Genomic DNA, 26,085 nt, shown 5'->3' with positions numbered 1-26,085 from the left:
ATGTACAGTATTGTAGGCAGATATGTATTACAAGCTACATAGCATTACTGTAATGTTACGCAAAAATTAGTTATGTCATTTGGCATTTACAATACACAATAACAGGATACATATGTCTTTTAGTGAGCCAACAGTTTATCAGCATGATAGCAAAGTAAAATGGAAGAGCTATTTAACTATCCATGCACATAAGACATGTAATATGTGCAAAGATAGGTACTAGGCTGTCTTACCAGGGGTATCTGTAAACCTAGCCAGCGTGTGTTGGCTTTCGTCACCCCTATAGGTTGGTTTCCTGTGCCTCTGAATGGAAGGGCCAATAGTTCCCTGTGCCTCTGTCCAGCAGAGCCACTACAGTAATCCCCAGGGTACATGTCTGTCTCCTATCCACATGTCAAGGTTTCCCTTGAAGAGTGCTCATGAGGGGCTCTGCCTGATGTACTTTGGAATCATGTTCCAAAGCATAGGGAGTGCCAGGGTCAGGAATCTATCCATCCAGCATGTCCTACACATCGTTGTGGTTAGGTGTATATCCCTAAAGCATGTGGCTCTCAGGGGCTTCTGTTTAGGTGGAACATATCCAGCAATACAGGGTTGGACATGGGCTTTGTATGTCAAGCAGAGATCACCTGTGAGTATGTGGTATGCAACTGAGTACAGCTGGAGTTTCATAGGTTGGGCTGCATAGGTCTTCTGTTTGAGGGCAGTAATCCTCTTGGTGTGGTACTGGTGTGGGCTTCCAAGCTGTTGCAGTTGTCTTGTAAGGTATATCCCAAATGGGGTGTTGTATCTTTTAATGGGTCTAATATGACATGTGTAGAGTCACAATGGCCCTTCTGATCTGGATGCAAGCCCATTAGAGATTAGGGGGGCCATGTAGAAGGATATTCTAACCAACTTGTCATTATTGGTATCAAAGGAGAGATTGCTATCTACTGGTGTTCACGGATCCTGTATTACCTTTTCTGTATGTAGGGGACTAGCACCTATGTGGTAGTCTGCGGGTAATTAGTTATATCCAAACGGGATGACTATATACTTTTAGGCATTCAGCTTAACGCCATATCAACACCAGGTATCCATCTCAGTGCGACCCTTCCAGAGAGTGTCTGTAACAGCTGAGGAAACAATTATGTCCCCTAGTTTGCAGTCATCTGCAAACCTTTTCAGCCAAAGCCCTCCTGTGCTTGTCTGTACGTCAAAGACATATATACCGAACATGAGGGGTCCTAGGACTGAGCCCTGGGGGACGCCAGTTGTAACTGGTATACAGTCAGACCTAGGGCATGCAACTCCCACTGTATGGGTTCTGTCCGTGAGCCACTTTGCAAACCATCACATGATGTAGGGGTTAATGTTCAGGCGGATGGGTATGTTGATAATACCAGAAGGAGGAATGGTGTTGAAAGCCTATGAGAGATCTAGGTAGGCTGTGTGAACCTCCTTACCCTCATCTAATGCCTTGGTAACTGTCTCTAAGACGTCCACCAGGTTTAGGAGGCATGGTCCGGCCTTAACAATGCCAAACAGGGAGGGGTCAAAGGTTGGGAGGTACCCAATGTATCTGTGACAGTGATCCACGATGTGCACCATAGCCTTACAGACCAGGCTAGTCAGGCCTATAGGGAAATAGGTCACCTTTGTGGAGTGGGATAACTGTTGCTGTGTGCCATTCAGGGTGCACTATGCCCAGTGTGAGGCTATTATTGAACACGGTGCGTAGGTGGGGAGACAGTACAATCTGAAGTTCGTGTAAAACACAGCCTGGGATGTTGTCCGGTCCCATGGATGCTGTGATATTGCCTTTAGAGTATGCAGCTTTGAGAGGGATCTGCCAGGATGTTGGCAATATCAATTGTTTCTGTAACGTTCATGCCTTTGTGCTGTAACTCAGAGCAGATCTGGTTGTTGACATCGAGATATGTGACATAGCTATAGAATGCTTTGTGGTTGTTGTTGGTATTAGTTGTGTTACAGTTTTCGTAGCTAGCTTTGGAGGATCTTATAAGGGATCTCACCTTCTTACTGAGGCTGGCCAGGGATCTCCTCCATGCATGGTATTGTATTCTCGTTTGCAACAGTGTCTTCCTCCTGTAGTACAATATGTTTACGGCAGAGGACCACCAGATTGGTTTAGTTAATTAGCAGTATAGCGTCCTGGTTCTGTTTGGGATAGCACAAGCCATTTACTCCTGTAAGTGCTTATAGAGTGCATTCGTGTAGGATTCAGCAGTTGTAACAGTGCTGTCCATCTGCATGGGTGTCATGACGTCCGCCACGTCTGCCTTAAGAAGCATGAAGTTGGCCTTGTAGACATATTATACTGTGGTTCCCTTAATGGGGGGTAGGTGCGGGATGTGGATATCAATGGTGTTCAGCACATGGTCTGATCAGACCAACGAGGAGTTGTCTTCACGTGTGGAGCACCAGTCACTCATGTTGGTAATGACTAGGTCTAGGATATTGTTATCCCTGGTGGGTGTGTGGATATGTTGAATCAGAGCATTGGTGTTTATGAATTCCAGAAACCATTGAGCTAATGTGTTGGTACACGAGTAGTTTTTCCAGTTAATGGTGGGGTAGATTCAGTGAGACTTATGTGATGAGTGTGGTGTTGTGTGACTGTGTACCTTCTCCACATGGCAGCCAGGGTCAGGCTTGGTTGGAGAGACCTTTACCTCTAGTTTGGCTAGATGAGTGCATCTCTCACAGGTTGTAGTTTTGGGTGGTAGGAGGAGAGGCTTGTCTGTGTACATGAGGCAATGTGTATATTGCCTCAAGATGTCCAGGTTCTTCAGATAGACAGGTGAGAACACTGGCAGTTGACTCTTGGACATGCCTGACTATAGAACTACATTCACCTAGATAAATGAGGAAAGTGAGTACAAGAGCTACATTACTCTACGCAAGTGAGAAAAGTATGTACAAAACCTGTTTACCCTTACCTGTAGGTAATGAGGAAGATTGAGTGCTATAGTAATTATTAGCTTATGTAGTGTTTACAAGTCCTGAACAAGTGCTTAGCATGAATAAGCAATCCAGATAGGGTCTTGGATAATATAAACACACGGCCCCCTTCCCCCAACAGGTAGACAAGCATATATCCATGTACACCACAGGTTCCCTGTACCCACAACTATGCAGGTACAAGCTGCACTCAGTCTGCATGGGACCTGCCCACATCACAGGTTGTATCATACACATATGGCAAAACAAGATGCTCTCCACATACACATCATGTAAAACATAGCTCCATGTCAGGTTGTGAACACACTGAATGGTGCACACCAACAGGTATCACAACCCACAAAGGGGAAGACACCACTGATAATGGGAAGAACTTTACTACTACCCTGCTGAGTCTGGTCTAGAAGGCCATGAACCTTGATCACTTAAGTGTTGTCAGCAGTACAGATGTAGATGACAGTATGGTAGATGTCACACTGCATATCATAACCTTGCCAGGTCATAGGGCATCATCACCCATACTGTGTACCACCTACACTCGGTATACTAAATGTACATTCCTATGTCACAGGAGTGTTTTGCAACAGGACTGCTGGCAGAACCAACACTACAGAAGGTGTCTGAATAATATTTGATCATCACACCAGTGGCATCTACAGTATGTCAGGGATAATGAATTTTATTCCCCCTCATTGTAGTCCATACATCACAGACAAACAGAAGACATCTGCCTATTGAAGTATGCAAATGACTATGACCGAGGAGTAATAGCTGACTCGCATTGTCACCCCTATGCTAATAACCCTGTACCCATGAACTACCACATAGGCAGCGGTCAACATAATGGAAATTGTGTGTGAGGGATGCAGCTGGGAAGTTTTCTTTCCTGTGATAACTACATCACCACACCTATCAGGTAGTCATATGTAGCAACCCTAATAATGATAGGGTGCCATTCATGAATATAGAGATCATTGTCCAGCCATACAGAAAACTCAAGTGACCCATATCAGATCACATATTTCCTTTAAGAGGTATTGGCCATGTGCAGGTGGCCTACACCAGCCTTCCCATTCCCCATCTCCACTATGTAGCATGATGCATACCCTAAATAAATCCATGTCCAACCCAGTGATGTTGGACATGCTACACATACTCATCCTGATCTCGAACACATACTTCATGGACATCCACCTACCACATGCTGGACAGATCATTGTCTCACACACTTGACATAGTCCTGCCATACTATGCATTTATGTCCATCAAAGCTGTACATCGCTCCCCTCACAGACATGGTGTGATCACCACATGGTAATGCATGGTATATGTATCATTAACCCTGTGGATCAGTAATGTGGCACTGCTCCACCTGGCCCCACAGACCCGCCTGTTGGCTACTGCCAGGTAAACTTTCATCCTAGATTCATCCATGGCCCATGGCATATAGCCCACTAGTTGACTTTGACTATACATGCTGTAGTTGATATCCATCCCTGCAAATACCATCTGGCTAGCCAGTGTCCCATGTGTATCACATGTACAACACAGGTGATACATGGCAGGATGTTGAATCACTGTACAGTGCCTTGTAGATGTATATGGCAGAACACATACATGTAAAACCTTATGTGAGCATGTCTGCAGGGTCACAGGTCATGTCTGTTAAGGCAGTGTAAGTCCTTATATGTGACATATGCACTGCATCAAGGTCGACTGCATTAATATGGACACATCCAGCCATTTGCTGATAGGTAGGAACACCAGTACAGGCAAACAGACATGCCCACATCAAGACAGCAACCACATGTAGTATGAGCAATGTAATCAGGTGACACACACACACACACACACACACACACACACACACACACACACACACACACACACACACACACATATATATGGTGATAATATCTATCCAACATTGAGGGTCACATGTGTGTGACACAAACATGTCATTGTCATGTAGGTTTGCAAATACAACTATTTAAACTGAATTAATGTGATACACAAGTATGTTCAACTGTAGCTCTGTATGTCTCTGTGAGTTACTGTGACCTGTCTCCATCATTATGTCTTCCAGGAATGCCATGTGCAAGGCTTTGCCCTTTTACATGCTTGGAGGATAAGGCCTTCATCCCATACCTACTCGACAATCATGATATCCTATTTAGCCATGTGCCACAGGATGCACAGCAGTGGGATGCCCTGTGGATGGAACTTCGCAGGAGGGTTAATGATGTGGGTGGCCACAACCGCACATACCAGCAGGTGTGCAGACACTGTACAAACCTCATTAGACAGGCAAAACAGCGTGCAAATGCAATCACCAGGGAACAAGGTGCAACAGGTGGTGGACCACCAACCCAGTCCCCACTCACACATACCGAGGAGCTACTTGCCAACCTAGGGACACCTGCAGAACCACATCCACAAGCTTTAGCCGATATTGTGGAGGTGGGTGTCTCTCAACCACTGAGCCTGGAGTTGCCTGGTAAGTCAGTACTGCACCTATAACAACTATATTCCAAATAGTTGCATGTGTCACTGTACAATATGCAATGTAACATCATATGCAAGGCATGTATACACACATGCTGCATACTATAGTATACTACTCTGTGTATGCACACGTGCATACACCATAGTATAGTCTATGTACTGGTGTATGTGTTATGCACATTGCTCCCTGTAGCCTTTATACAGGGGTGGATTATGCTCATACTGCTGTGCTACTCCTATTTAGGTACCTCTGGTGTTCTGCTGCAACAGCAGCCCATTGCAGGTGAGAGTGTTATTATTTATTACGAACCATAATGCACAAATCTATCTGCCATGTGGCCATTCACAAAATGTACACATAATGTATGGTCTTGACCAATATACAGGTCGGACCTGCAATGCATAACAATGACTACCCATGTGCAGCACTTGCAAACTATGTGAATCATCTCACCGACATGAATCCTCACAAACTTTATTGCCAGATGTGTTGACAGCTGTGCATACAATGGTGGAGGTGCTGTTCACTTTAGGGATGTACAACAGATCTGATCTACACATGTGGTGAATACAAACAGTACTACACAGTGGGCTGGAGTATGGCCAGCACACAGGATTCACCGGTGTGGATTATAGCCCTGCTATGAATGTCACACAATGTGATGGGCTATCTTGACATGTCCGTGACATCTGTTGGCCAGGCTGCTACACTGCCTACCTAACCTGAAAACATATTCCACATACCACCCTTTATCTGCATAACCCTGTTGTCAGTGGAGCATATATGTCATATGGGAAAACACAGACAGGTGAAATAGATGCCCATCACAATAATTTGGACAACACATGTACACACATGGCCATGAAGGATGGACAGAGTCATGGAGCAACACACACAGTAGGCGTGTTGTGCTTGTGTGTACAACCTGTCGTATAATGGCTAAACATGGTTCAACCATGGCCTTTGTATAATGGTCATAATGTAGATGTGGAACACTAGACATCCTGCAGGCCTGTGCACATCTTGTGTAGGCGTAACATCAATCCACCACATAAGATGCGTTGAACATCTTGAGGGCACTGCAACTTGACAGCAGTCACCTGTACAGTATCCAAATCAGGCCACAGGTACAGTACATTCCCATTGCTGGTGTTGGACATAAATGCCATACTAGCTCCTCATGTGTGTGTGTGTGTGTGTGTGTGTGTGTGTGTGTGTGTGTGTGTGTGGTACACAGATGTCATGTGGGACATGGTGTACCGACGTGTTTGCCATGTCTAGCCATAGTTGCCAGGCTGCAGTAATATGATTGCAGATGTGCAGGGGTGTCATCTGTATACCCATCAGTGACCTGTGTCTCAACTTGCACATCATGGTTTAGTGTGTATACACCTCAGTAACATAGGTCACATTCCACATTATATCTGAACACAGTCATGGCTATGAACCCTGTCTGTAACTCACAATGTATAGCACTAGAGACGCCTCATGATTCCCTGCAATGGCCATGCACATCAGCTAAATTTGCAGTATATCTGTAGGGCGGACAGACAACACTGAATTGGTACATCATTGCCCCACTGTATATTTGACAGGACACCATTGTGTTAAACATGTATGCATGTCATTGCACACGTCAGCAGATCACATGTCATACTACATGTGATTATCAAGGTCATACGCCACACATCATGCAGGTGTACTGTTAACCTGTGCTGGTCCACATGGTGTAACACAGGGATGTATGCTAACCACTACTATGATTGTGTAATTTGCATGCCATCTGCTATGACACATGCATACTGTTGTGTGCAACCTAGGGATGTATGATAACTACCACTATTATTGTCTGCACTGCATGCTGTCTGCTGTATCACATGCATGTTGCATGCCTTCTGTCATATCATATGCGTGTGTGTGTGTATCTATTGTATAGATTGTAATGTACAGTTCTTGTCTGCCATCACAGGTGATGTAGGTGCATTGCCCTCCTGCGGTACATCAGATGTTAGTGTCCCCACAGACTCTAGCAGTGATGATGAACATATGATTGGGACACAGACAGAGTTGTCAGGGGCTGAAACTGTGCCAATGGTTGCCATTCCATCTATATCCACCTCATCTGCACACACAGATCCCATACCTGCACATACCCAATCACCAGTGGCCATAGAGGAATGACAGTTGATGCATGGTAGGTTGGAACAGGAAAGTGTGGGGGCTATGGAAGGTGTGCCTGCACACCATGGTGTCAGCCAAACTACTGGTGGTGCCCCACACAGGTATGTGGCCAGTGCTGCTTGTAGGCGGACCTCTGGCCAACATGCTCCTGCATGACAGAGAGCAGCAGCTGGTGTCACCAGATGCATGTTTCAGGCTGTAATGGAGGCACAGGCATGTGCTGAATGGTGCAACAGAGAAGATCAGAGGCTACAGAGGGCTGCTGTCTGTTTTTTAAACAACAGCATCCAGGCAATGGTAAATGCTCAACAGCAGATTGCTGATGCTTTGGATAGACGGTTGGCTGACATGGTTGGAGTCCTAGACTGTGACATGACAATCCACGAGCGTGAGCTGTCTGTGTTGGAACATCTGGTAGGAGTGAGGCATTGGGCACGTGGACGTAGGCCTGCTACATCACCTATGTCAGGTCTACATGTATGAGATACCTCACATGCCCGCTCCCATAGTGGCAGTAGCAGCAGCAGTGCATCTGGTGCTGTACTGTCCACACCACGACACAGCAGACCACGTGCACATGGCCCAGGATGGTCCCAACAGGGACACGGTTACAGTGGACAAGTGACATCAGACAGTACCCAATCTGCACCTCTGTCTGGTAGTGCCCGTGCAACCCCTGGAAGGCACAGGTCACATGTTCGTGGCCGGCCACCATGAACTGTAAAACCTCACCTGTACAGTCTGCAGCTGTCAATAATATCCCTGTGTAGGCCAGACACATGAGAGAACTGTGTGCATGCATACACACACACACACTGGACACATATGTAGGACACCGCAACACACATATGAATAACATCCACACATGCCCAATTAGATCAAAGGCCCAAACCCACACACATGATGTCATCCAATGGTGCAGCCTAGGCCTACCGGCAAACATTAACACCCTGTGCATATGATGATGCCTGTGACGCATCCCTGACATCCACACCATCAGTGCAGGGACATGCTCATATCGTCTGATGCACAAGGTGAACATACTAGGATGATATGTGTAGTTTACAAATGTTGAGGATTGTTGACAGGCAGCAGATATTCCATGTAGTACAGGTGTACAATACTGTTAACAGTATGTGTCTTGTGTAACAACAGTAAATGCATGTTGGTCATGATGTTCTGCTGTCCTTCTTCAGGTCTAATTGCATGTGCCGGTGGATGTCAGTGTTTATAGTTAAGTTTCCCATATGTCAATGTGGACTACTCAAAGGTATGCATGAATACACCAGCATGCACCATGTAGCTGCCACATACCAGTGAGAATGTCCCATGTTACAAACACGTCTACCATCCCAAGAGCATGATAGCTGTGTATTAAGCTACTGTGGCCACAGATGTGACATCCATAAAGGGTGGCATCACAAGTACAGTTACATGGAATGGTGAGGTAAGAGAGTGGTCTAGCTGATTACAAGGGTTGAGGCCAGTGGGAAGTGTGATGCCGCAATGGGAATCAGTAATACACATTCCCATGACATGATGCCAACACACAACTGCGCCCACACACTCAGGTATTGATACACATGCATTCAGTGCCACTGTAACACACACACACACACACACACACACACACACACACACACACACACACACACACACACACACACACTCACTCATGGCTTCACCGACACAGTAACACACACTCGCACACAGTTGCTACTGGTGGGATGAGGACCCCTGCCTATGTGCAAATCATCATTACAGTACTGTGCACCTACATGACGCGCCACAGAGAACACACATGTACAGGTAGTCAGTACAGCCTAAGATCGGGGACATCAACACAGACAATAGAATTGTTAGAAAAATATGTATTAATGTGTGTATGCTTAATGCCAATTAATAACCAAGTATTTTAATACGCTTTTCATTCTATTTTTCATGCACTGAATTTTATACAAATTGAGTTTATTATGAGACTGAAAAAGATGCTTTTTGAAAACTGCAGTATGCTTTCTGAAACTTGCAAGTTGCCCTCTGACCTAGTAACTGCTAGCACAGCAATATTCATGTTTATGCCTTTTGGAAATGTACTTGAGAAGCAGGTGCTTATCTGCTAGGTCAGGAACGACTGAATGAACAATGCTATATTCTGTAAATGTAATGATTTTAGACAATCAACTCTGTTCGAAGGATGGGAACATGTGCAGCTGTAGTAACTTAGAGCATTGTGCTTGAATTAGCCATAGCACCTTGAATGGTAACATAACATGTATCTAACTGGGAGTTATCAAGGCCATGTTCTTTTTCTCAGGAAGTTTCACATAAAAATTGATAAATCAGCAGAAATTCATGGGAAAGATGATCAGCAGATGATGCTGAAAAAGGTGGTAATCTGTTACATCAGAATGGTAGGACATAACCAGTTTAAGAATGTATAAAATGAAAATATTTCCTGTTTCTGGTTAGACAAACTCTGTATTAGCACGTTTTTGTCTCCTTGCTGCAAGATTAAAGTGCCTTAACCTGAACCTACCATGTTTTTATCATTTTTAAAGTATATTTTTCCATTGACAGTTTGGTCCTTCGGACCAAAAAGTACCTCTCACTCTAGGCCTAGGTCAGAACTGGGCCCGGTGGCATGCATCCGTATGGAGAAGAGGCCAAATCAGCTCTTCTGCTTTGAAAGACCTCCGATTGAATTGTCGTTCGAAAGAGGCCAGCCACTGTTTCTGATCTGGGATTGGAGGACTAGTCAACGATCCGGTGGATCAACTCACGGAGGGTCAGGTAAGGAGGAATTACCTTATTTCTGTTTTAAGATCAGGGACTAATTACAGAACTGACTTTTGTCAGGTAGATTTGCATGTGCAGATCAGGGACAGAAAAAGGGGTTACTATTTTTGTCATAGATCAGGGAAACAGAATAGGTAGGCAGTTATTCTAGATAAACTGTGAAAAGGTATAGAACTGTGGTACCACGTGATAGAAAGGGTTACGTAACAATTTACAGCTTAGCTAAGACAACAATGGGAAATCAGTGCACAAAAAGTTCCCGAGACCCGCCCCTAACTGAAGACGTGAAATATATGCAATTACAGCGTGCCGACAATGTTACGTATTACACAAAATGGGTTGATAAGTATAAATTCAATGGTAATTTAGATAAACTTGCACTTATGAAACTTGTTAAACAATTAAAAATAGACGCGAAAGGTCAACTAAAAAAACAACGACAATTAGGAGTCCCTCAGGGACATAGGTGGCTTGAGGAAGCAAGTCGCAGGGAACAGAGAATAAAGAATTCAAAAGCAATGTTCTTAGACAAAGAAGACAATAAGATGGTAATAGCAACGGCCTCTCCTTCGCCCCCTCTGCATCCATTACCAGAATATGAAGCGAGTGGACAAACTGATCCACCTCCGCTATACCCAGCTGTTCCTGCAAAATTACAACCATTTGTCAGGGATCCTATCGAGACAAGGTCTCGAACACGCGACTTGAGGAGGGAGATTGAATTAAGTGAAATAAATAGAAAAACACAGGCTATGAGTGAAGAAGAGATATGTCCGCTCATAGAAGTACCAAATTCTCAGGCAGGACAGGTAGGATAGGATCCGACTCTTTTAGTTTATAGACCGTGGACACCGGAAGATATCCGGAAAGCCACAGAGGGAATTCCCCACCCAAAAGTGAATTTTCAAAAATTTTTAGAAGACTTACAGGGTATGAGATTAAGTTACCATTTGAATGGAGAAGAAGTAGAAGAAGTAGTTAGACAAATTGTGGGTCCAGATTGGCACATAATTAGTGGCGACTGGAATCCTCATGATGCCCAACTTAGACCACTCCCACATACTAATGCAGAACTGGATGGCAGAGTGAAAGGTCTGGCAGACCGAATCTCTGAAAAGTGGAAGCCTAGGGCTGATTGGACTTGCATTAATCAACATTATTCAACAGGAAGGTGAAACAGTTGATAGATATTATGCTAGACTGTTAGAATGTTTTAATAACCACTGCGGAATGCAGATACCAGAAGACCAGAAACAAGATTCCTCATATGAACAACAGTTAAAGAATGCATACTTGAAGGGTAGTATAACTCCCATTAGCAACTTTATTACAAAGCACATGGTAGATCATCGTACAAGTAGATTACAGCCATTACTTGAATATGCTAGACATGCAGAGAGACATTTTAATAGTAAAAAGAAAAAGAAAACTCAAGCATTTTCGGCAGAAGATGGGTCAGAAGTGTTTGTAGTACAAACTGGGAGAAAGGGTAAGAAAAATGCCCAGGGAAATAAACAATCTGACAAGCGATCAGAAGATTTTGAAGAAAGAAAGAAAGAAAAAAGGTGAATGTTTTAAGTGCGGAGAAAAAAGGATATTTAGCAAGGGATTGCAGGCTAAATAAGAAGGTGACTACAGAAAATAAGGAAGATGAGGAATAACTATATGATAGTCAGGAATCACTGAATAAAAATAAGCAGGAAAAGACAAGTGCAAATATGACAGCAGGAGTAGAGGATGTGACAGAAGGGGTAGAGGATGTACATGAATTTGCAGACATCGAAGAAGATGAAATTTTGGACATAGCTTTATTGAGCTTAGAGCTTTACTTAGCAGACACAAAACCGGAAGTGACGCTTTTGGTAGAGGGGAGGGAAGTCAAATTTTTGTGTGACTCAGGGGCTTCACGGACCCTGATACATCCTTCTAAGTTACCGGAAGATTCAGAATCACCAGATTATATACTAGTGAAGGCAGCTAATGGACAGCTGTATCGGGAGCCACTCTCCCATGACATAGCAATAACAGACCCCGTTTCAGGGATGACCCAGAGAAGTAAAATTGGGGTTTCTGCAAAATGCCCAGTAAACCTTTTGGGTAGAGACTTAATGCAGATATTTAGCATAGCCGTAGTTCCAACCATGCAGGGTATGGAAGCACAGCGACAAATGGATACTTTTGTAGTGCGACCGGAGGGTGAGACATATTATTGGTACAGCCAGGACTTAGTTACGACTAGTCCAGGGGCAGTAACCAAAGAAATGATGAACGCAGCCATCAGTAAGTCCCTCTCCCTCGACACTGACAAACAGCATTTGTTGCATTGTACTCTGTATTATTGTAATAGACCAGGTCCTGATAAAGATTATGAACAGGAATTGTTTCAGAACCATGCAAACAGACTAGTGTTACGAAATCTGCACTGGGATGCAGAGGGAAACAGTGTAGTAAGTTGTTCATTGCCCCAGGAATTTTTAGCACTTTACAAATCTAATCGATTGCCACATGTTAGCTTGACTAAGAATAAAAATGTGAAATGGGCAGACTTAGGTGAAAAAGTCACAAGGTGGGAAAAGCAGACAGACTTAGAGCTCTCTGAACAAGGAGTACAGAAACAGAAACTGAATTGGATTACACAGACACACCCAGCTGTGCACTCACAGGCTAGTGAGAATAGCTGAGTATTACTCTTATTAGAAGAAGAGGAAAAAGCCTTGCAAAGCATATCAGACATTCTCTGGTCAGCAGGGAAATCAGATGTAGGACTTATACGAACAGCAGGACCAGTTGCTATTATGCCAAAGTCAGCATTTAGACCCCAGAAAAGACAGTATCCCTTGAGAAAGGATGCAGAGATAGGAATCAAGCCTATAATAGCAGCCTTACTTAAGGAAGGAGTCTTAATAGAATCTCCTGATTCACCATGTAATACACTCTTATTTCCTGTCAGGAAAGCAAATGGGGAATGGCGTATGGTCCAAGATTTACAAGCTGTAAATAATGCAGTTATACCCAAGGCACCAACGGTGCCAGATCCACACACCTTACTGAATGATTTAAAGCCAGAGCAAAAATATTTTTCTGTGGTAGATATTAGTAATGCATTTTTTTTGATACCGATACACCCTGACAGCCAATACTGGTTTGCATTTACATTTCAGGGAAAGCGGTATACATACACAAGATTACCACAGGGATATTGTGAAAGTCCAACAATATTTGCACAAGAAATGGCAAGCAACCTGGCGGGATTCATCCCACCGAAAGGTAGTCAGATTTTACTTTATGTAGACAATATTCTGCTGGCAGCCCCCACCCATCAAGAATGCAAAGAGGACATGATAGCTTTATTGCAGTTTTTAGCTACTCAAGGTCACAAAGTAAACAAAGACAAGTTACAGCTTTGGAGAAAACAAGTTAAGTACTTGGGATATGTAATATCCAAGGAAGGTAGAATATTAGATGAAGATAGAAAAACAGCAATATTACAGGCACCTAGACCGACTACCAAGAAGGAAATTATGTTCTTCCTGGGAACTACTAATTTTTGTCGGAGCTGGATACCAAATTATGCTTTGGAATCTGCTCCACTGGCCAATTTAATATTCAAAAAGCTGATGGCAGCACAGGATTTATTACAATGGACACCTGAAGCAGAAGCAGCTTTCTGCAAGCTGAAACAACTGATAGCATCATCCTTAGTTTTAGGATTACCAAACTATCAGAAGCAGTTTATTCAAACTGTAGACTGTAAGCAGGGTTATATGACATCAGTATTGACACAGCAACATGGGGACAAGCAACGCCCCATAGCTTACTACTCATCACAATTAGACCCAGTGGCACGGTCCCTGCCCCACTGTGTACAAGCAGTAGTTGCAGCTGCAATGGCAGTGCAGGCTTCGTCCTCAGTAGTGTTATTCCACCCTCTCACATTGAGAGTGCCTCATGCAGTCACAATTATTTTACTGCAAGAAAAAGTAGCATATCTTTCTCCTGCTAGACATCTTTCCTGTATGACTATACTGCTGAGCCAATCTCATATGACAATTGACTGATGCACAACTTTTAATCCGTCAACCTTGCTCCCAACCCCTGCAGATGGCAAACCGCACTGCTGCCTGCAAGAAATTGAGCAAAAGACATTACCTAGACAAGACCTTACGGATGTTCCCTTGGATGATGCCGAGGTGACATACTATGTGGACGGCTCGTGCAGGAAGGGTCCTGCAAGATAGATTCTAGTGGGGTATGCAGTCATTTCTGATACTGAAACTTTAGAAGCAAAATCTTTGCCACACATTTTATTTGCACAAGCGGCAGAGTTGATTGCCTTGACAAGGGCATGTACCTTAGCAAAAGGTAAGAAAGTGAAAATTTATACTGATAGTCAGTATGCTTTTTCTACTGTACATGTTTTTGCACAGCAGTGGAAAAATAGAGGAATGATAACATCTACTGGTAAACCAATCACTCATGCGCAATTTATTTTAGATCTATTAGATTCTATTCAGTTACCTAGAAAAGTAGCTATCTGCAAATGTGTAGCGCATACAAAGCAACAGGATAGGATTTCAAAAGGTAATGCACGGGCTGATACAGCTGCGAAGCAGGCAGCTTAAGCCACAGAAACTTTTCTTTTGAGTGAGGAATTACAACTCTCTGAGACTTTAGATTTAGAAATGTTAAAAACAATGCAGACACTTACTACAAATATAGAAAAACAGAAGGGGATAAAATGAGGAGCAATCCTTGAAAAGGGACTGTACATCTCCAAAGAAAAGAAACCAATTTTGCCATCTAATTTGTTTAGATATGCAGTGTTGTTGAGCCATGGGCAGAGCCCCTCCAACAGGGGGGATGGTACAGTTAGTGAACCGAGTGTTTACAACCTATGGATTTACGAATTATACAAAAGATTTCTGTGCAGCATGTCATGTTTGCAACAAGCATCACGCACAAGGGGCATTGAAGCCTAAGCAAGGGAGTTTCCCTACACCACCATATCTGTTTCATACTATTTGTATGGATTTCATAGAAATGAATAAATGCGAGAATAAAAAGTATTGCCTTATCATTATAGATATGTTTTCCAAATGGGTAGAAGCTTTTCCGACTAAAAATCCAGATGCAGCTACTGTGGCAAAGGTCCTTGTTAAAGAAATTATACCTAGATTTGGCATACCGGAAAAGATTTATAGTGATAATGGTACACATTTCGTGAACCAAACAGTACAGCAACTTAGTCGTTATTTTGGGATATCGTTAAAGAATCACTGTGCTTACCACCCCCAATCTGCAGGGTTAGTAGAGAGGCATAATGGGGTGTTGAAGAATAAGCTTAGGAAGCTGATGACTGAGACACAGAAGAACTGGGTGCACTGTTTGCCTTTAGCACTGTTGAGCATGAGAACTGTTCCAAATGCAAAGGGACTAACTCCTTTTGAAACTTTGTTTGGGAGGGCATATTATACACCTCAGTGGAAACCTCTCATGTCTGCAGAGCAGGAGGCTGACAGTTCACTTGCAGGGTATATGAGGCGATTTTTGAATAACAAACTTTTGCAGTTAAATTCTGTTTCAGATAAAGAACAACCGAAATCGGAAGCACCAGTAGCCCCAGGCACCTTGGTCTGGGTGAAGATTGTGAAACGAAAGAATTGGAGTTCTCCGAAGTAGGAAGGACCGTACCAGGTACTACTGTCGACACCCACTGCAGTCAAGATCGCAAAGCGAGCTTCCTGGATTCATTTGACGCACTGTAAACTGGTTAAGAACTTTGAATTGGACAAAATGGCCAGGTACAGAGTGAATAGAGACATTGAGCAACCTCAGAAAACTTGTATGATCATTTTAATTGCTATGCTAATCAAACTGTTCTTTTTGTTGTGGCCACTCCTTTTTCCTGCCACAAAGGTTGAACTGCTTAAATGTAATGAACCAAACATAGACTGGCATCCGAACTTTAACACTTATCAGGCAATTACACGTGTGTACGCTGAGACTTTTAATGCTTCGAACTGCTGGGTCTGTACGGCCATACCAACAGCATATGGGGGGTTATTGATGACTGCTATCCCCCTAGGGGTCAATGAGACCTGGGAAAATCTGTTTTTTGACACAGTCGCTATTAAAGCACATGATAAAGTAGCACTGTATTTGCTTGTGACACAAAAAGGAATTGTATGTTTTTACAAAAATGACACCATCCAAGTGGGATGGAGTAAGTGTAATGTTACAGTACAATATAAATGTTATAGAAAACCAAATGATTTGAGTGGATCTTGTAGTACAGATTATGACTCATTTTTGAAATCTATGCATAAGACTCTTGATCAGGTACAATGCAATCCTGTACTTTTTAAACAGTTATCTGTAATAGATAGGAAAATGTTTCATGCAGGGCAGTCATTTCGTAACAAAGTAACAACTAAGGTAAAGGACTGTTATTTTGTGTGTGGTAAAAAAGCATATAAATGGTTACCTGAGAATTGGTCTGGCAGTTGTTTTTTGGGGTACCTGATTCCGGCCATCCGACACACTGCAGTTTTGCCTCAGGGAAATATTCAAAATACCCGAGATGTGACCAAAAAGACTGTTAAGAAACCTGAAAATCCAGTGGGATGGATCGAAGCGGGCTGGAAAGACCATCGTGATGTGGGAACCAAACTTGTGCACATGGACTTGAGTGATGCTGTCATATCCTGGGCAGGTATATTACCTGCATATGGTGCAGTTAAATCAATATGGGAGCTGAGAAAACTGTCAAAACTTCTCGAAGTAATGAGTAATGCGACTTTTCCTGCTCTTGAACTGATAACTGATGAACTGAATGCCATGAGAACTGTAGTACTCCAAAACCGAATGGCTCTTGAATTCACCCTAGCAGTGAGGGGTGGGACGTGCGCTTTAATCAAAGAAGAATGCTGTGCATTTATTCCTAACCATCAGCATGAAATTAACGATCATCTCGAGGTGATTCAGCAAGTGTCGGCCATGACCAAGCCAGGCCCAAACCCTCTGACAGACTTTTTCCAGAATGCATTTGGGGGATGGGGTTCCATTTTTATGAACATATTGATGGCCATTGGGGTAGGATTACTCCTAATAGGAGTTTGTGTTTGTTGTGGAATCCCCTGCATGAAGAGATTAATCAAAGAATTCATAGATATATCCGTATCTGAGACTATGTATCAAAGTACTGAATTTGAAGAGCTGCTAGAATGTGAAACACTTTCATAAAAGTTTAAACTGAATGACTTTCTTAACTGCAAATCCTGAGTGGAAGAGGTTAGGAAAAGAAGCCAACTGTTTATTCTTTTTTGAAAATAGAATAAAAAAGTATTAACAGGAGGGAAATGTTAGAAAAATATGTATTAATGTGTGTATGCTTAATGCCAATTAATAACCAAGTATTTTAATACGCTTTCCATTCTATTTTTCATGCACTGTATTTTATACAAATTGAGATTCTTATGAGACTGAAAAAGATGCTTTTTGAAAACTGCAGTATGCTTTCTGAAACTTGCAAGTTGCCCTCTGACCTACTAACTGCTAGCACAGCAATATTCATGTTTATGCCTTTTGGAAATGTACTTGAGAAGTAGGTGCTTATCTGCTAGGTCAGAAATGAATGAATGAACAATGCTATATTCTGTAAATGCAATGATTTTAGACAATCAGCTCTGTTCGAAGGATGGGAACATGTGCAGCTGTAGTAACTTAGAGATAAAGTAGACAAAGAATTATTAGAGAAATGAACTGCTAGCATTGTGCTTGAATTAGCCATAGTACCTTGAATGGTAACATAACATGTATCTAACTAGGAGTAATCAAGGCCATATTGTTTTCCTCAGGAAGTTTCACATAAAAATTGATAAATCAGCAGAAATTCATGGGAAAGATGGTCAGCAGATGATGATGAAAAAGGTGGTAATCTGTTACGTCAGCATGGTAGGACATAACCAGTTTAAGAATGTATAAAAATGAAAGTAATTCCTGTTTCTGGTTAGACAAACTCTGTATTAGCACGTTTTTGTCTCCTTGCTGCAAGATTAAAATGCCTTAACCTGAACCTACCATGTTTTGATTATTTTTAAAGTATATTTTTCCTTTGACAAGAATGCATCGCTTGGATGGTGGGAGGAGTCTTATCAGTTCAGTATGGTAACATACATCCTCACCCCAGGGACCAGTCAGCCCTACATACACACACACTATGGCATTTAGTAATTAATACACCTATGTCATGCACATACAGATACCTCACATGTGTGAGATACACGCCCCTGCCTATGCCCTGCTTTCTACATTGCAGTCTGTACATATGTGTACACTAGTGTACTGGAGAGTGAGTAACAATTGAGATGTATTCCCCACAATATGTGACATATATGGACACACACGCAACCACACATGCCAGTACTGTGAATCTCCAACCTGCCTAGCTCATGTTATGTATGACAGACGTACAGCAGTATTGCACGCATTACAAACTGTACTGATGCTTCCTGTGCCAACAGTGCTGATATACATATATATATATATATATATATATATATATATATATATATATATATACTAGGGATGTCAGATCTATTAACAGGTGTCAAGTGATTTACCTTCACTGTCACCCTGACCATTGTCTAAGTTGTGTGTTATGTCCATCAATTAACAAAACCATTGCTTACCGGTTACACAGGGTATTGTAGGACTGCTTGTGACACACCTGTGAGCTGTCGACAGCAAACATCTATCTGCAAAGATGCCCCACCACTTAGTTATTTCAACACATCTCTCCATACCTGTGGTACATCTTTCTGTACATTCAGCATTTCACCATATAGAGTTGGCAATGTTGAGGCTGCATTGCAGCTGCATGATGTACTAGGATACACGCCACCTGCAATCATCAGCAAATGCACGCGCATGTTATCTGAATGCACAACACTACGTGTACAAGTGTGTAGGTCCTACAATCCCGACATTTGGTCATGTTTGTAGGCATTGCAATTGGTGGATATGTGTAATGACATACATGACACATGGGCTGTTGTATGATATGATGGGTGACCAGTACAGAGGGGATGTTACCTCTGAGAACATTGATATCACACCTTATGTAGTGTTAGCATTCAGCAGCCATGGACCTACATTCCGTGTGCATATGTGTAATGGCTGTAGCCACCTGTTTGCACAAAGGACTACAACAGCTGTGCTATTTACAGGTATGTTGTGTGTGTGGCATGTACATACCCAGGGAAAGTACATGTATGTCATATCCATACATGAGGGTGTGTACTGGTGTACAGCAACAGACATGTGCTAATGGTGGAAAGTACCGAGGGCCCTTGGTATGTGTACAGCTGACCTGGTCACAGACAGTGGAATCATTGCATTGCATAACACATGATGCAACTGTGTCAGTAGATGTGTACTGTCTACAGTTGATGTAGAGCTTAGTACAGTACACAGGTCAAGGGTCACATGGTGGTGTACTTGTCTATGTCATACAACATGTTTGGTTGCGTGTTGGTGGTCCGAGGGCATGGTGGTGTCTGCAGTTTACATCCTAGAATGCAGCATGTTACACTGTGTTCTGCACATGGCTCATCTGTGATGCCTTTTGTGGGGGGACCGGTCAGTACATGTGAGTGGCCTTTATGTATATGGGTACACCACCTGGAGTGGTCCGTACCTGTGTTATGGCCCACATGTCTGGTTCTGAGGTATATGGCGGTAGTGCTAGGTTTTGAGGTATATGGTGGTAGTGCTATTGTGCACTACAGAGACATCAGCCAGGTGTTCCTCACTGCACAGGTGTCAGTACTCCCCATTGTTGGATCTACAGTGACCAGCTGTGAATATGTATGCTACACATCTAACACTGGTTAGCATAAGAAAACAATGCAGTTGTCCTGTAGGTGTATGGGAGTTAACCTGTGTTTAGGACATTTGCCTTGTAATGGCACTGTGTGGCCGGATGCAACTTGGGTAATATCCACACTCCCTTGTATCATGGATGCATGTGATATGTGACAAAGGCCTGCCTACTGTCAGCCATGTCATCCCAGAATGACAGCTGATGTTGTGTAAAAGACCGGTGTCAAAAATATGTAGAGCAGCGTTCTCGCTAACAATGACAACTACTAACACCAGAGCCCATTACAATGTGTTCTTTATGTCTACCTGTAATAGCATGGCCACTGTGGCTCTTCGTGTTTAGCATCAGAGTGCATCCCAGTCAGCCCTGTGCTACTAGGAGTATGAGCATGCTCAGTATATCCTTGTGTAAATGGACACATAGTAGTGCATTCCGACCAGCCCTGTGCTACTAAGTGTGTGAGCATGCCCAGTATATCCATGTGTAGATGGACACATAGAGCATTCCGAACAGCCCTGTGCTACTAAGTGTGAGCATGCCCAGTGATACCTTGTGTCAGTTATGTGCCTCTGTGTATGGGCATGGCCATTGTAACCCTGTATAGTGGTAGTAGTCATCCATTCCACAGATAGGCATACTCCAGATCAGGATGGATTCCTACTTTAAACACACAGGTTCACAGGTATGTACATCTTAACTGCCAGCATCCCTGTTGATGTCCGCATTCCCAGACAGTCATAATGACAGCCTTGACATGTGTAGTCTGTGTGGCGCAATTCGTAAGTATGTAGTATTGTAATAGTAACCTGTAAGTAGGCAGGTGTTCTGTACCTGACACTGGTGTGTGTGTGTGTGTGTGTGTGTGTGTGTGTGTGTGTGTGTGTGTATGTCTGTCCCTGTTTGCCAGTGGACTCTAAATTGCTTTTAGACTGCTCACACTTCATACATTTCTTATACCCACCGTTAAAAAGGCCGATGATGTCACCCATCTACAAATACACCTCTGGGAGTGCTGTGTTCCAGTAATCTTAGTAGTGCATACTGTAACTGCGTAAGGCTGTAATGTAATAAACTAGTTAGGTCAGTGTTCTAGTCCCACACTTGCCGTGTGTGTGTCCGTTTGCCTGAGGACTGAGTAATGCTTTTATACTGCTCACGCTCCATACATTTCTTATACCCACCGTTATCAAGGCCGATGATGTCACCCATCTACAAATACACCTCTGGGAGTGCAGTGTCCCAGTAATCTCAGTAGCATGTTCTATAACTGTATAATGCTGTAGTGTAATAAAGTAGTTAGGTCAGTGTTCTATTCCCACACTTGCCATGTGTGTGTGTGTGGGTGTGTGTGTGTGTGTCCCTGTTTGCCTGAGAACTGATTAATGCTTTTATACTGCTCACGCACCATACATTTCTTATACCCACCGTTATCAAAGCCGATGATGTCACCCATCTACAAATACACCTCTGGGAGTGCTGTGTCGCAGTAATTTCGGTAGCGCATTCTGTAACTGCGTAATGCTGTAGTGTAATAAAGTAGTTAGGTTGGTGTTCTAGTCCCACACTTGCAATGTGTGTGTATGTCCCTGTTTGCCTGAGGACTTAGTAATGCTTTTATACTGCTCACACTCCATACATTTCTTATACCCACCGTTATCAAGGCCAATTATGTCACCCATCTACAAATACAACTCTGGGAGTGCTGTGTCCCTGTAATCTCAGTAGCATGTTCTGTAACTGTGTAATGCTGTAGTGTAATAAAGTAGTTAGGTCGGTGTTCTAGTCCCACACTTGCTGTGTGTGTGTGTGTGTGTGTGTGTGTGTGTGTGTGTGTGTGTGTGTGTGTGTGTGTGTGTGTGTGTGTGTGTGTGTGTGTGTGTCTCCCCGTTTGCCTGAGGACTGAGTAATACCTTTATACTGCTCACTCTCCATACATTTCTTATACCCACCGTTAGCAAGGCCGCTGATGTTACCCATCTACAAATACACCTCTGAGAGTGATTTATCCCAGTAATCTCGGTAGCATGTTCTGTAACTGCATAATGCTATAGTGTAATAAAGTAGCTAGGTCAGTGTTCTAGTCCCACACTTGCCATTTGTGTGTGTGTGTGTGTGTGTGTGTGTGTGTGTGTGTGTGTGTGTGTGTGTGTGTGTGTGTGTGTGTGTGTGTGTCCCCGCTTGCCTGAGGACTGAGCAATGCTTTCATACTGCTCACGCTCCATACATTTCTTATACCCACCATTATCAAGGCCGTTGATGTCACCCATCTACAAATACACCTCAGGGAGCGCTGTGTCCCAGTAATCTCAGTAGCACATTCTGTAACTGGTTAATGCTGTAGTGAAGTGTAGTAAAGTAGTTAGGTCAGTGTTCTAATCCCAGACATGCCAAGTTTGTGTGAGTGTATGTGTGTGTCTGCCTGCTTGAGAAATACAGTGCTTTGTACCCGGTATATGTCCCGCACCCATGTGCCATGCACATACAACCTTGCCTAGGATATCCCACTATGTTGTTAGTAACAGGCACATTGAGGACAGATAATAGGCATGGTGTGACCGCAGTGGCCTGAAGAGGACAGAGCCCCCTGTACAGTGGTACAATTGGCACATATATACGGACATTGTGCCTTTACTATGTTCCACACTGAATGGCTGCAACATATGTGGTGCCATCATATGTGATCCACTAAGGCCAGACAATGCTGTACACATGTGCCCTGTATGGACCCATGCCACTGACACCATGGAATACCTGCCCATTCTATCCATGCAGTTGCAAGGCCGACCTGCTCATTATAAGCAGGTTTCTCCACACCAGGCCAGTATTGGCATATCCGGGTATAAAAGGCTGTGTACACTACATGTGTCTGCCAAATCAGGTACACCTGTACATGTCACTGTAGAGTATTGTGGGACATGCACATCCCAGGCAATGTCCGTGTGAAGGACTATCAAACACAGACATGGCATGCATTGCAAAGCTATGGCCCTACACATTGGTAACCAGGATGTCAGGCCAGGTAATGCAGTACTCAACTGTGTGGGACATTGCAGACACTACACCCCTGCACTGAACACCATTGTTGGGTGATGCAATGGCAAGGATTACCCCTCACCCAGCCTTGTATAGCCATCTTGCACAGCCAAACACTACATACCCATGGAGCAATGCATACCTGCATGACAGTACCAGCACCCTGTGTCTGCATGCGGGTTGTGAAGCTCCCGACCACAGTCACTCCCAGTATAAACCTCATTGTCATACTAACAGTTGTCAAGCATTTTCATATGGCCTAGCCCATAGAACCTCCAGATATCCCCCTGTGGTGCATGTGGTCCTGTGCATTACTGCGGTGTGGCAAACTAAGTAGTTACATTGTGTATTTGCCACCCTGGCAAAGGTGTCAATGCATTTCCATTAGAGTGTGGTTGTGGTGACAACGGCATCCATTCACTTGGACTGATGTGTGCCGCACCTAATGTATGTATACTATATCTGTTGCAGATGACACTCACTCACCTACACACATGTTCTTACAGCACTGCAACATGCCGCCTCTGTGGCACATGTAGTCACATCATGCACATGTAATAGTAATGAGTAGTCAGGGATTTGCTCCTGTACTATTCAACGTGTGGCAGATGATGCTTATGGTTAAGTCTCCAAGCCCTTCCCTGGTGTACATTGCCTGTCCTGCACACACACTGTCTGGTGGATGTGAAGGTGTACACCTGCACAGCAGCAGCATGTGTATTGTAACAGATGGAAATGGTCAGGTGATGGCCTCTGCATTTATTGCAGTCCTCCTCTAGCTGATTGCATGTGGTACAGCTCTGATGGTGTTCCCATAGCCATCCGCATGATAAACACAGTACATTATCTAGGGAAACATGTTATTATCTGGCCATGGCAGTCACTGTGAGTGGTACATGGATGTGATATTCTGACATGGCATCTCAGATGATATCTGGATGTACCTCAATCATTTTCCACAGTGGGAAATAGCCTAATGACAGGAGGGTGATGTGCCACACAACTACAGCATGTAAGTGTAGCTATGCTGCATTGAGACTACTGCCTGTTTAACATGTGTGTGGTAATGGCTATTCTGCATGTTAAAATACAGACATGACAGTACTCTGTTCATGAGAGAACCCCATCTGTAGGGCCATCTGTGAACAGGTCAGTTTGTGCAACCATTTGTTTCCTGTGTTACACACTGAACACATTTCTGTGCACAACAGAAGCATGGTGTGGGGATTGCAGACAGCACATGATGATAGGGATGTGTTACTGCCATTGCATCCCTGACTGGACATGTGTCACATGAGACAGTTGTATGACTGACACTGTGTGGGATTCCCAGTGACAAGCCAATGATGGGCAACTGTTCATAGCTGCGGTCACACGTCTACTACACATTGTACAGTTGCCATGTGGTATATATGCATGTGTTTTGCTCCCTCTGTAAATGTATACCATCTGTTGTGTTGGGTTGCTGGTGATATCTATGCATACTGTCGTAGGTAATCATGTATGCTGTTGTCTATCACTAAGCCATATGTGGGCTTAAAATGCAACACCATAGGCTGAATGGGTTGGTAGGTCCCGGCAGATCCTCCTGTCCCACCTCAGCTGACCATAGCACTGGGCACTAGCACATCTGGGGCCCAGCCATTAGCATCAACCTCTGTTGGTTCTCCACCACCTTCTGGTGGTACCACCACTGAGGATGGAGCATGTGCCCCTTGGGAGCGGGACCAGACAGGTACATATCTGCTGTCGTGCGGTCCCAGACATGTTGAGTAGGTAGCTCCCTAAGGGGTTGCAAAGCCAGATATGCCAGTTTAAGGGCAGATTGTCACATTTACAGGGTGATGCTGCCCCTCCTGGACAGCCCCCAGCACTGCCTCCTTTGCAGCTGTGTAGGTGCAGTGGCAGTTGCTCATGTCTGGAGACCTCTGTCCCACTGTTCCTATGGGCTTTTGAATGCCAAAGACCCATCCCCATCCAGGGTGTATCCCCCCCCACATGTGTCATATACCAACCCTGTATGCTGTCATTTCTGTGCTACTACCTACCCTCCACGGCCATACTTGCACTCCTTCCCCAACATCTGACCCTCACCTACGGAAACATAAGGCCATTCATAGGACACCATCTGCCCTATACATAGCTGTCCATTACACACACATGCCCACTGGACACATGAAACCCGTGTAATATGCTTCATAACATACTACTGTTATCCTCACCACTGTCCCTTAGGCGCACGGACCTGATATGCACATCACTCCTACATGGTCCAGGTACATGTGAGGAGGATGACCTCATTGTACACAAAACACTACCGGTCCCTCTATGGTTACCCCATTTACCTTTATCATGATGATGATGTTGCACACAGCACATTGCAGGAGTACTGTTCACACATAATGATTGGACAGGTACTGTTGTGTTAATGTACATTACATGCACAGAGTGATGTATATGGCCAATGTACAACTATTGTCTGTCTGAGGGAGTCTTGTGATCACATAGAGCAACACCACTACATAATACATGCGTCGTTGGTGTTTCCCGTTTCATTCGTTTGTAATGCTTTGTTGCCACATGGTATGTCACTGATACATCTCTATATATGTATGTACCTATATGCTGGACATAAACACTCACATGTACATCTACATGATGGGATACATTCCTATACGTTTGAATGACTGCACTGTATGATATCCTCTGGTTACAGCCT

The sequence above is a fragment of the Protopterus annectens genome, chromosome 7.part0 (genome assembly GCF_019279795.1).
Source record: "Protopterus annectens isolate FY-2018-M chromosome 7.part0, PAN1.0, whole genome shotgun sequence".
NCBI classification, from domain to species: Eukaryota; Metazoa; Chordata; order Ceratodontiformes; family Protopteridae; genus Protopterus; species Protopterus annectens.
The sequence above is the reverse complement of the archived record's forward strand: the minus strand, read 5'-3'. Positions refer to the sequence as shown.